The following is an 11271-nucleotide window of genomic DNA, read 5'->3' on the forward strand; positions in this document are numbered from 1 at the left end:
AAGTCACTTAACCTCTGTCTTTCTCCATTTTTTCATCTGTAAAATGAGGATAATAATAGTACATGCCTTCCAGGGTAGTTATAAGGATAAAATGAGATATTTGTAAAGCATTTTGCAAATCTTAAAGTGCTATATAAAGACTAACTATTGTTAAATGAAGAAAGGCTGAATATTGTACATGAGAAAAATCATTTTTAAAAAATTCTATTCTTAATAAAAACACTCCAACAGGGATTTGGGTTCAATTCATACAGACTCAGATAATTTTTCAAGGAGTCAAAAAGACACAAATTACATAGCATGATATCTTTCCACATAGCATATAAATAGTTTACTCAAGGTAGGGAAAGCCAGAAAGAACTAGAATATGTTTTCGGAATTTGGATTTTGCCTCTAATGAGTGGCCTTATAGTCTAGAGATACTCTATGACAAAAGATGATCCTTTAAATAGACAAAAGGCATTTATTAAGCATTTACTTTGTGTCAGACACCATTCCAAATTGTAGAGCCATAAACAAAGGCAAAAAAGAAAGCAATCCCTGCCCTCAAGGAGCACATATTTTAATGGGGGAGACAATATTATAACAAGGTACATACAAATTATGTGAAGGGCACATGGGAGGTAATCTGTGGGGAGAGAGTGGACATTAGAAACAGCTTCCCTTTGAGACTGAAGTGAGATTAAAACTGAGTGTGGGGGGTAGCTAGGTAGCACAGTGGATAAAGCACCAGCCCTGGATTCAAGAGGACCTGAGTTCAAATCTGGCCTCAGACACTTGACACTTACTAGCTGTGTGACCCTGGGCAAGTCACTTAACCCTCATTGCCCCATTTAAAAAAAAAACTGAGTGTGGGTGGGAAACTGGGGAAATTGGGAGGCAGAAGTGAGCAGAGCATTCCAAGGAGAAGGGACAGCCAGTGTAAATGAGTGGAGATGGGAGGTGGAAAGTGTCCTTTTCAAGAACTGCAAGTAGGCCAATAATAAAGTATGCAGAGGAGAGCAAAGTACAGCCTCAAGAATTTCAGGTATTCTTAGGGTATTGGACAACAGAAGGAAGTAACTTTCATATGAGAATCAAATATTGAGAATAACTTCTCTATAATAAACTCGGAGTGAACTTCATGACTGAGTGACTAAGTGTAGAAATCCTTTATGGGGATAAACCAATAAAATGGCTGTTTTGATCACCAACTTTCTCAAAATAACCACCTGGGGAAAAGGGAAGGGGAGGAAATGACTAAGTCAGTCATAGTGATGCAGTCAGCATGAAGGATACCAAAGCAACAATAGCTTCTACTGCATTAAGAAATATTTTAAGGCAATCAGCATAGAGAGAAAAACAAAGCTGTGGTTGAGCTGCTTTGTTTAGCAGCTAAGGAACATAGAAGCACTTTGGTTGGGCAGGGAGGGAGAGGGAATGAGAGGAATAAATAAATGCATAAATAGGTCGGGCTTTTCCAGTATAAAAAGGAAGAATAGAGGTGATGAAATCTTTGATTATAGTCATCACTAATGAAAAATGGGGCAAGGAGAAAATGGATTATCTCAAAGCAATAATCTATAATAGGAGTGAGAATAAGAGAGATTCTCTCTCTCTCTCTCTCTCTCTCTCTCTCTCTCTCTCTATCTATCTATATATATATATATATATATATATAGTAAGCATTCTATGAATTTCTTTTTTTTCTTTTTTTTCAAGCCTAGATCTTCACATTTCTCTCAGGCTATAAGCCTCACAACCTAATCATACTGCTGATTAGCACAGAAGCTTTGACCTGCTTCATTTGTGACCTAGACAGGGTTGCACCTCTTTGGAGGCCTGGATTTCATGTATTCCCATGGGTTTGCCATAATGGTAGCCGACTTACTACAGATATTCCACTGACTTCAGCCCTTCTACAGCTCAGAATTCCCAGACTCAAGCAGCCTTCTAACCCCAACCTTCCATTAACAGTCACTACAAGCCTAGACCATCACACTAGAATCTATAAATACTCCAAGGAATGTTGTCCCACATTCTGAGTTACAACTGTTCTCAAATTGTCATTATTCTTCCCTTCTAACTCAAGGCATGATTCTCTAAGTGCTATTTTCTTCCCTCTACTCCCATGAATTTGCCTTTGATGTTTCCTTCATTCAATTGGCAGTGACATGTAGAAAACATTCTCAGCCACTACCAGACCAATAAATATCCTTCTTCCTTGTCCTAGTTTTTATTTCTTGGTATGAAGTCAAAACATCACCATCTCTCATGTTATGGCACATCACACCAGATTACTCTAACAGCCATTTTTAGTGGACAGGAAGATGAACATCCTGGTTGTTGTATCTGATTTCCTCCTGATCACTCCCTTCTTAGTTCATTCTGCATCATCCAACTTATTGTGACACATTTTAATCCCCAAAGTGCTTTCACCATTCACCATCCTTCCTCATCTCAATCATCCCAGTACCTCAGGGAGGCAAACAAGTGGTAAATTAAGATCATTCCATTAATGAGTTCCCCAGAAGAAAAAAAAATGAATCAGGAAACCTTGCCCAGATTTCTGAAATGAATCTTATCTGAATATGTCAACAAGAACTACAGGAGGACTAGTACAAAGTTTAAAAACTATTCAGAATCTTGGAATTATAAAGGACCTCGGCCCCTAGTCTAATCCATTTAATCTAACCTGTACCTGAAAATGAATCCCCTTTACAACCTGTCTGACAAATTGTCACCCAACCTTTGCTTTAAGACCTCAAGAATGTAAGAACTTGTTACCTACCCTGCCCCTAGGATGGTCCATTTTACTTTCAGGTAACTAGTTGTTTAGAAGTTTTTCCTTATAGCAAACTTACATTTGATTTTTGGGGCAACCTTTACCCAATGCTTCTAGTGCCTTCTAGGGCCAAGCAATACAAGTTGAATAACTCTTCCACATGGCAGCCTTTAAACACAACTAATATGCCTCCCCTAGCCCAACCAAGCTCTTCTCTTTTCCAAGCTCTCTATTCCTTTAAATTAATCCATAATTTGCATAAAATGTGGGCCTTTCACAATCCTTATTTCCCTCCTTTAAATACCCTTTGGCTTATCAATGTTCTTGCTAAAAATGTAGTTCAATACTCCAGACTTGAATTGAATAGGGCAGAGTACAGCACTATTGGGGGCCATCTTCAGTTGTCTTGATGTATATATCTTGCCAATGGACCGACATGGCTCTGGAGAAGAGAGTAAGGTTGGTAATTTTGCATAGCCCTGCCTCACTTAAGTCCAATTCACTACAAGTCATGATATTACCCCATGTCATGATCCTCTTTGAGAACAAAGGACAAACAATAGCAGCAGCACAATTATCACCTCCTTATTCCTATGTAATATTTGTCTTTTTTTAAAAATATATATTTATATCAGCAACATCGGGTGATGAACAACTGTGATAGACTTGGCTCTTCTCAGCATCCAAAACAATTTCAAAGAACTCATCATAGAAACTGTTCCCAACATCCAGAAAAAAGAACTGTGGATTATGAATGCAGATTGAACCATATTGTTTCTACTTTTGGGCTGGGTTTTTTTTTTCCATTATTTTTTGAGGTTTTTCCCTTGTCATCTGATTCTTCTTTTACAATATGTCTAGTGCAGAAATATGTTTAATGTGACTGTACATATATAACCTATATCAGATTTCTTCCCATCGTGGGGAGGAGGGAGGGAAGGAAGGGTGGGAGAAAATTTTGGAACTAAAAATTCTATGAAAACAAATGTTGAAAACTATCCTTACATGTAACTGAAAAATAATAAAATATATATATATATATAATTTTTAATTTATGGAATAAAACAAACATTTCCATAACATAGTATAATAAGAAAAGTTGATTGTACATGAAACTATAAATCTATTATATACAATTTGCTATTACTTTTAAATATATAATAAAGTTCTCATGTAAATATTTTTTTCTTCCCTCCTCCCCACCTTAAAGATGGCAACCATTAGACACAAATGTGTACATATATGTAAAATCATTCTATATATATTTCTATTTATCAATTCGTTCTCTGGATGGAGAAAGTATATTCCTTCATATGCCCTTTGTAGTTAATTTGAGTATTTATAATAGTCAAAATGAATTAGTCACTCAAAGTTGTTCTTAAAACAATATTGCTGTAACTATATACAACATTCTCTTGGTTCTGCTGATTTCACTCTTCATTATTTCATGTAAGTCAATCCTTCTTTTTCTAAATTCTTCAATGAGCTCATAATTTCTTATAACAGTAGTATTTCATTACAATTATATACCACAATTTGTTCAACCATTCCCAAATTGATGGGCATCCCCACAATTTCCAGTTCTTTGCCACCACAAAGAGAACCTAGTAGAAGTATTGCTGAGTCAAAAAGCATTTTTTTAAAATAGTAAAATTCACTGCTGCCCTTGATGGAAAACTGTTTTGAATAAGGAGACACATTTTGATGGTCTAATGAATAAAGCACTGAGCTTTGAAAATAATGAAACCTCAGCTATTGTCCTATATGTCATTGATTCACTACATGTTATGTTTTTTCTTTCCCCTCTTCACCTTCTTATTAAAGTATAATCAATTATATGTTTGAGGTACTAATTTCAAAAGCTGGAGGGTTTTCAGAAGTTTTTTCCAGGGTTTTCAGCTCTTTCTCCCTATTTAACAAATGATTTCTAAATGGATGATTATATAGTATTACCCCTGCAGAATCTAATGCATAACTTCTGTATTTGATTGTTGTTGATTGTATTCTACACATAGTTGATTGTGTGCTGGATCATAATTGCTTCAAATGTTTCTCCTGTTCATATACTTAGCTTTCACATCCTGTGTCCTTCCTCTTCCTGATGCTCATAATCTTTCACCATCATTCTCCATGAGATTTTATGGAATGATATACTTTCTATACCTCTACTGACCTTGGTTTTCATGGGTCTACATTTAAGGATAGCATCAAGGATTTGCTGGCTAAGGTGGCAAAGTCTGTTTTCTTCATTATAGAAATTGATTTACATTAGCTAAGAAATGTTTCTAATTGGTCCCAATGTCTGTTCCCCAAACCATTTTTTTAAAAAATTGTGGGCAGCTAGGTGGTGCAGTGGATAGAGCACTGGCCCTGGAGTCAGGAGTACTTGAGTTCAAATCTGGCCTCAGACACTTAACATTTACTAGCTGTGTGACCCTGGGCAAGTCACTTAACCCCAATTGCCTCACTAAAAATTAAAAAATAAAAATCTCACCTAAAAAGGTCGGGTTGAAGCAATTTTAATTTCAAGCCATATTTTTAAAATTTTTATCTTTCTAGTATTTTTATTCATTTTGTTCTCACAGGTAAGTAGTCCAAATAATTAATAATAGTTAATAAATTAACTGAAATAAGTAGGTGATTCAGTAATGACTCCCACATAAGTAATGACTTCATGGTTTTATAATCAATTCCCATTTTTGTTATGTTTTCTAACACTGAACATGCCCAACTCCTCATGACTTTTCTTTCTTTCTTTCTTTCTTTCTTTCTTTCTTTCTTTCTTTCTTTCTTTCTTCCTTCCTTCCTTCCTTCCTTTCTTTCTTCCTTCCTTTCTTTCTTTCTTTCTTTCTTTCTTTCTTTCTTTCTTTCTTTCTTTCTTTCTTTCTTTCTTTCTTTCTTTCTTTCTTTCTTTCTTTCTTCTTCGGGGCAATGAGGATTAAGTGACTTGCCCAGGGTCACATAGCTAGTAAGTGTCAAGTATCTGAGGCTGAATTTGAACTCAGGTCCTCCGGAATTCTGGGGCAGTGCTTTATCCATTGTGCCACCTAGCTGCCCCCTGTGACTTTTCTTAGAGAAAATATTCATGCCATAGAGTTGTAAGACTACTGTGAGAACCTAAGGCCTCTTTCAACTCAGTCCTAGAACCATATTTTCCAACATCTTTCTAGCTATCCTCCCTCATTCCCATTTTTACATTGAAAACAATAAGTATCAGGGGCAGCTAGGTGGCACAGTGGATAAAGCACCAGCCATGGATTTAGGAGTACCTGAGTTCAAATCCGGCCTCAGACACTTGACACTTAGTAGCTGTGTGACCCTGGGCAAGTCACTTAACCCCCATTGCCCCTCAAAAACAAAAAAAGAAAACAATAAATATCTAATTATATTTTGATTTAATTTAATGTGTTTTATTGACTAAATTTTGTTTTTTATCTTGAGCAACAAACATTGTTGCTTAAAAGACCAACTATTTTCATGCTAGTCTTTTTGTAATAAATACTTCTCATAAATAATATAAGATAGCCAAGTGTCTTATGAAATAACATCTCTTGTTGCCTTTGGACACATTTTAAAATTGGCTCTGATAATTCCTTTATCTTGCTCTTCAAAGAAATTGTGTGAGACATCTTTCTATTAAGGTGCAACTTCTTTTTTATCTTCTGGTTTCATTTATTATTGTTTCAAGATTCATACTCTTCAGTTCTTTTACTAGTATGTCAACTCATTGGTCATTGGACTAGGATATCACATTTAGCATATCAATAGCTAACTTAGTACTCATAAATAGTCTAAAAATGGCATGATTCTTAATATCTTCTGCCAATGTTTTCTATCCCTATGTTATTGTCACTGCAAAAGGAGAAGTGGACCACACAAAAATAGAGTTCCTTTTGCCTTTTTCTTTGTCTCATGGACTCCCTCCAAATGGCCAATGTTATGTGCATGAACCTCTCCACTCTTTGATAGACTGGTCCTCAGATTATCTGTTTCCGGTGTTTTGATTGAATATTTTCTGGCCTGAAAACTGATCAGGAAGTTCCCCTATAAACATAGTGAATCTGTTCTCACTGACAGGTACAGACACTGATATCAGCTGATCTGTTCCAAAGATGTGGTTAGAGTATCATTGGGAAGATGGGAGGCTCAACATTCTCTGGATTTTTTGAAGCTCTCAAGGTCTTTTTCCAGCTAAAGGGGGAAAGGGGAAAGGAGACCTAGTTACAGCTGAAGCTAAGGCCTCTCCTTCTCCTCCTCCCCTGTCCCCATGGGTCCTTCTCAGGGGTAGACTAGAAATAACTAAAGTATGAATCCATTTTCAACTCACTTTATAATTTGTGGACATTGGAGCATGGCCAACTTTTCTTGACCTCTCTGAACCCAATTTTTGTGCAACTTCAATTCAATTCAAAGGCCTTTTTACATTTACTCTAAGGCCTATGAATGAATTTATAGGTTGGGCATCTAATCACTTACTTTATGTAGGGTTCTCAAGTGCTTTGCTCTTACCTCTCCAATGTACTTTTTGTAATCTAATTTACCTTACAGTTGTTTATGAACCTAGATCAAAACCCACAACTAGCGGGTATGCTTCTTAAGGAAAGGACTGCCAAAGCAGCTTCCTCATAAAAGGTTATAATGATGAGCACTTTTTTGGGAACTGTTGAAATAACAAGCCTGGCATGGAACATATATTCAATTTTTGTTTTAAAGCAACAATTTGACACCAACAGAGAGCTAAAAGCAGAACTAATACTTTGACAAATCATGAATCCTTGTGCTTTATTCCATTTAAGAAATGACTCATGGTTCTTCTTTTACCTTGAAAAGTAAAGCTGTGTGCTTGCAAAGAAAATATCTTTGCTTCCAAATATAGTCTGCCCCTTAATATACACAAGTAGTTTGCTAGCCATGTTGTCAACAGGCTGGAGAAAATGTTGTATGGGAAGCACACATGTTTAAGTTAGATAAGATGTCTAATGCACTTTGCATACTTTAAGGGCAATTTAAATGTCAGTTATTCTTGTTTGGGTCTTTTTTTTTTTTTTAGAGGGGACATGTGGTTTCATAGCAGGACTTCCTACCCATGGTTATTTGTGAAGATCAAATGAGATGATATTGGTAAAGTCTTTTGCAAATCTTAAAGTATTACATAAATGCTAACCTTTATCATTACGAAATTGGGTTAGAGAACCAGTGAGGATATTTCTCCAAGCAATGCAGATTACCACTTGCCCTGCAATTTATAGTTTTAGGGAGCTGCTTTGGACTCTGAGAAATTAAATGACTTGCCTAGAGTCACCCAGCCAATATGTATCAGAGGCAAGATTAGAATCCAGATCTATTTGATTCAGAGGCAGGCTCTCTATCCATTACCTCCATGTTTCTTTTCATTATTATTGGTATTAACTTTCAAAAAGATCATCTATTCTTACTTTATATGGCAGGTAACACAGTGGATAGAGTGCTGAGCCTAAAGTTAGGAAGACTCATATTCATGAGTTCAAATCTGGCCTCAGACACTTACTATGTGACCCTAGGCAAGCCATTTAACCCTATTTGCCTCAGTTTTCTCATCTGTAAAATGACCTAGAGAAGGAAATTCCAAATAACTCCAGTGTTTTTGCCAAAAAAAAACAAAATAGGGTCACAAAGAGTTGGATATGACTGAAAAAAAAATGACTGAACAGCAGAATTCTTATTTTAAATTTTTAAATATTTAAAGAATAAAATAATATATATGTATTTATATATACATGTATATGTGTGGGTATATATATATTAAATGTATATACATATATATGGTACAGAATAGATGGAAAAAAAAGTAACGTGGAAAAATACATTATTAATTCACTAGGGAAAGAAATCTTTGCCCTCTTTAATTTTAATGGTATATCAGAATGAAATATATCTGTCCTTTTTAATCACTAAAGAGATTTGGAATAATCTATGGGATCCTTGGGTGATTGCATGAGGATATGGAGAGACAGCTTAATTTAGCATCTCTACATTAATCTTGAGTGATGAATACTAATAAGTCATTACTACTTAGTTCAGTATTTCAATTCCTTGCCTATACATATTGAGTTGTTAATATATTTTCTAAATCCCACACTGAATTTAACAGCATTTAATTGCTTTTTAAAAGGTTAGTTTTCAAAGACTATCTTTCTTAACACATACCTTGAAAGGAAAGAAAAATGTTGGTTTTAATTAGTTAATACTGGACTATATTTTTAGGAAAGATAAAATACTCTCAAAATACTTTTCAATGTTGATTCCATTTGCTTCCACATTTCTCATTCAATTAGATACCTGTGTTAAAATCTAAACAAAGGTAAACTAACTTGACATTGGTGTAGTGAAGATTTAGGGCATCAACAAAATATAAAGTTGTTTTTAAAAATAGTTTTGAAACAAAAACAAATAAACAAAATTGACCAGAAACATGGTCAGTATGGGCTAGGTTGAGACTAGGCTACAAAGCATTTGATGTTCTTGTATTTTTCTAGTCGAACCTTTGTAAGGGTAAAGTCCTTAAAATGAGTACGTGTTTCAGAAACGAGGAAGGGGGGTCTGGGAACTTCTATATGACAGTTTTGAGATAAGGGATCTTTCTAAAAATGTTTCCCTCTTCACTCCCCCAGGATCTCTAAATCATATTCATGGACCAATGTTGTGAAAAACACCGTAGATCATATATCTATCTGCCTCTTCAGACACTGCATTTAATTTTCCAAGATCCAATTACAGGAAAAATAGATACTAGCCTAGTCATTTGGCCAATCCAGAGATGATGGTGGTGGTGGTGGTGGTGGGTGGAATGTTGATCATTGAAATTTATATAGTGGCTTAAGGTTTGCAAAGCATTTGACCTAAATGACCTCATTTTGAACATTGAAACAACTCTGCGAGAGAGGTATTATTTTATCTCCATTTTTACAAATCAGAAAACTGAGGCAGGAAGAAATTAAGTGACTTGTCCAGAGTCACACAGTTAAGTAAGTGACTAGGACAGGATTCAAACTCAGATCTTCCTAATTCCTAGTCCTGTGTTCTATCCACTAGCCATGGTACCTTCACCTTAATAAATGATGTCTCTTATCAGATAGAATATGAATAATTATATTTTCCTCCTTCCTCACATAGCATTTCTGTCTTCTACCTCTTTGATACATGTTTACTATAATATTGTACATTATAGTTACCTGTGTTTGTGTCTTATTCCCACTCCACCCCCAGCCACTTGACTGTTACTACCATGAAAGCAAAGTCTTTGTGTTATTTAAACTCTGAGTCTTCTCCATGCTAGTCCAGTGCTTTACTGTATCACACAGATTTGTTGAACAGAATAGGCTTTGGAAATCAAGAAGAATTTGTCACAAACAATTCTGTCAAACAGCATGTCTGACACAAGAAAGGAGCTTGAGTTGGGGTAACATGTCAGCCTGAACCTAATGGGGACTAACTAGAAAATTATATTTTACCAGAATTTCCAGTGCTGTCACTCACCCAATTTTAAAGTAATAAAAAGTGCCAAGGTTTAGATTAGCTCTGGTTTAAACATGTACCAGGACAGAGTAAAGCATTTATTGTCTTGAAAACTCTTCATTGCCTTTCACATCAAAGATTTCCAGATTTAAAGCCAGTCTTCTTCACCCTAGGTGCTAATCTCCTCACTGTCATGTCCTTCATTTTCTGATGGATGCTTCTATATGACTAGGATAAAAATATATCTTTATAGTTTAAATTGAGATAGTGATGTTCTGCTTCTGATAGGTAGGACACAGTTTAAAAGGTATGTCTTCACTTTTTTTTTCGTATTTGTTTCAAAGAAGTCTGGCATGTCATTGATTAAAGAGATGAACTTTCAAAATGTCCAGATTGCTTACCCAAACAATTTGATAAGGCATAAAGCTAATAGTTAATCACCCCATGCTCATTTCCACTGTATTGATACTCAACAACATGAATAAGTAGCTGTAAATTGGAACCAGAAAGAGATTAGAATTTTCAGAATGTTCATTTCTGAGCATTTAAAAACACATACTATTTTATTAAATGAAGAGCTCAAATGCAGTTCTCTACAGTTTTCAAGTCCTTGTTTAAAAACTAAGTGACATATCTGTACTTATAATATATTAGGCTATAACAAGAGTTTTAACTAGCAACTTTGGCACCAAGGACACTTTTTTGAGAGGGGGAAGAGATGGAAATTCTAGGATGTTGTCCCATGTTGGAGAGAGAAAGAGATCCCAGGACACTGGCTTCCATGCCCAAAGATTCCAGTGGCCCTTGATAAAGAGGTAGCTATTAAAATGAAAAGAGAACAAATAGAATAGATCAGGTCACAGAGGAGTTCACCTGGTGGGGAGGAGCTGAGGTGAGAGAGAAATCATCTGCCTGGTAGCTTCCTATGTTAATTAATTATTCTTGCTAAGTACTAATTTCAGGTATTGCTATGCTACAGAAGCAGTATAAGTGCTATAAATGTCCTCTAAATT

The sequence above is a fragment of the Dromiciops gliroides genome, chromosome 1 (genome assembly GCF_019393635.1).
Source record: "Dromiciops gliroides isolate mDroGli1 chromosome 1, mDroGli1.pri, whole genome shotgun sequence".
NCBI classification, from domain to species: domain Eukaryota; kingdom Metazoa; phylum Chordata; class Mammalia; order Microbiotheria; family Microbiotheriidae; genus Dromiciops; species Dromiciops gliroides.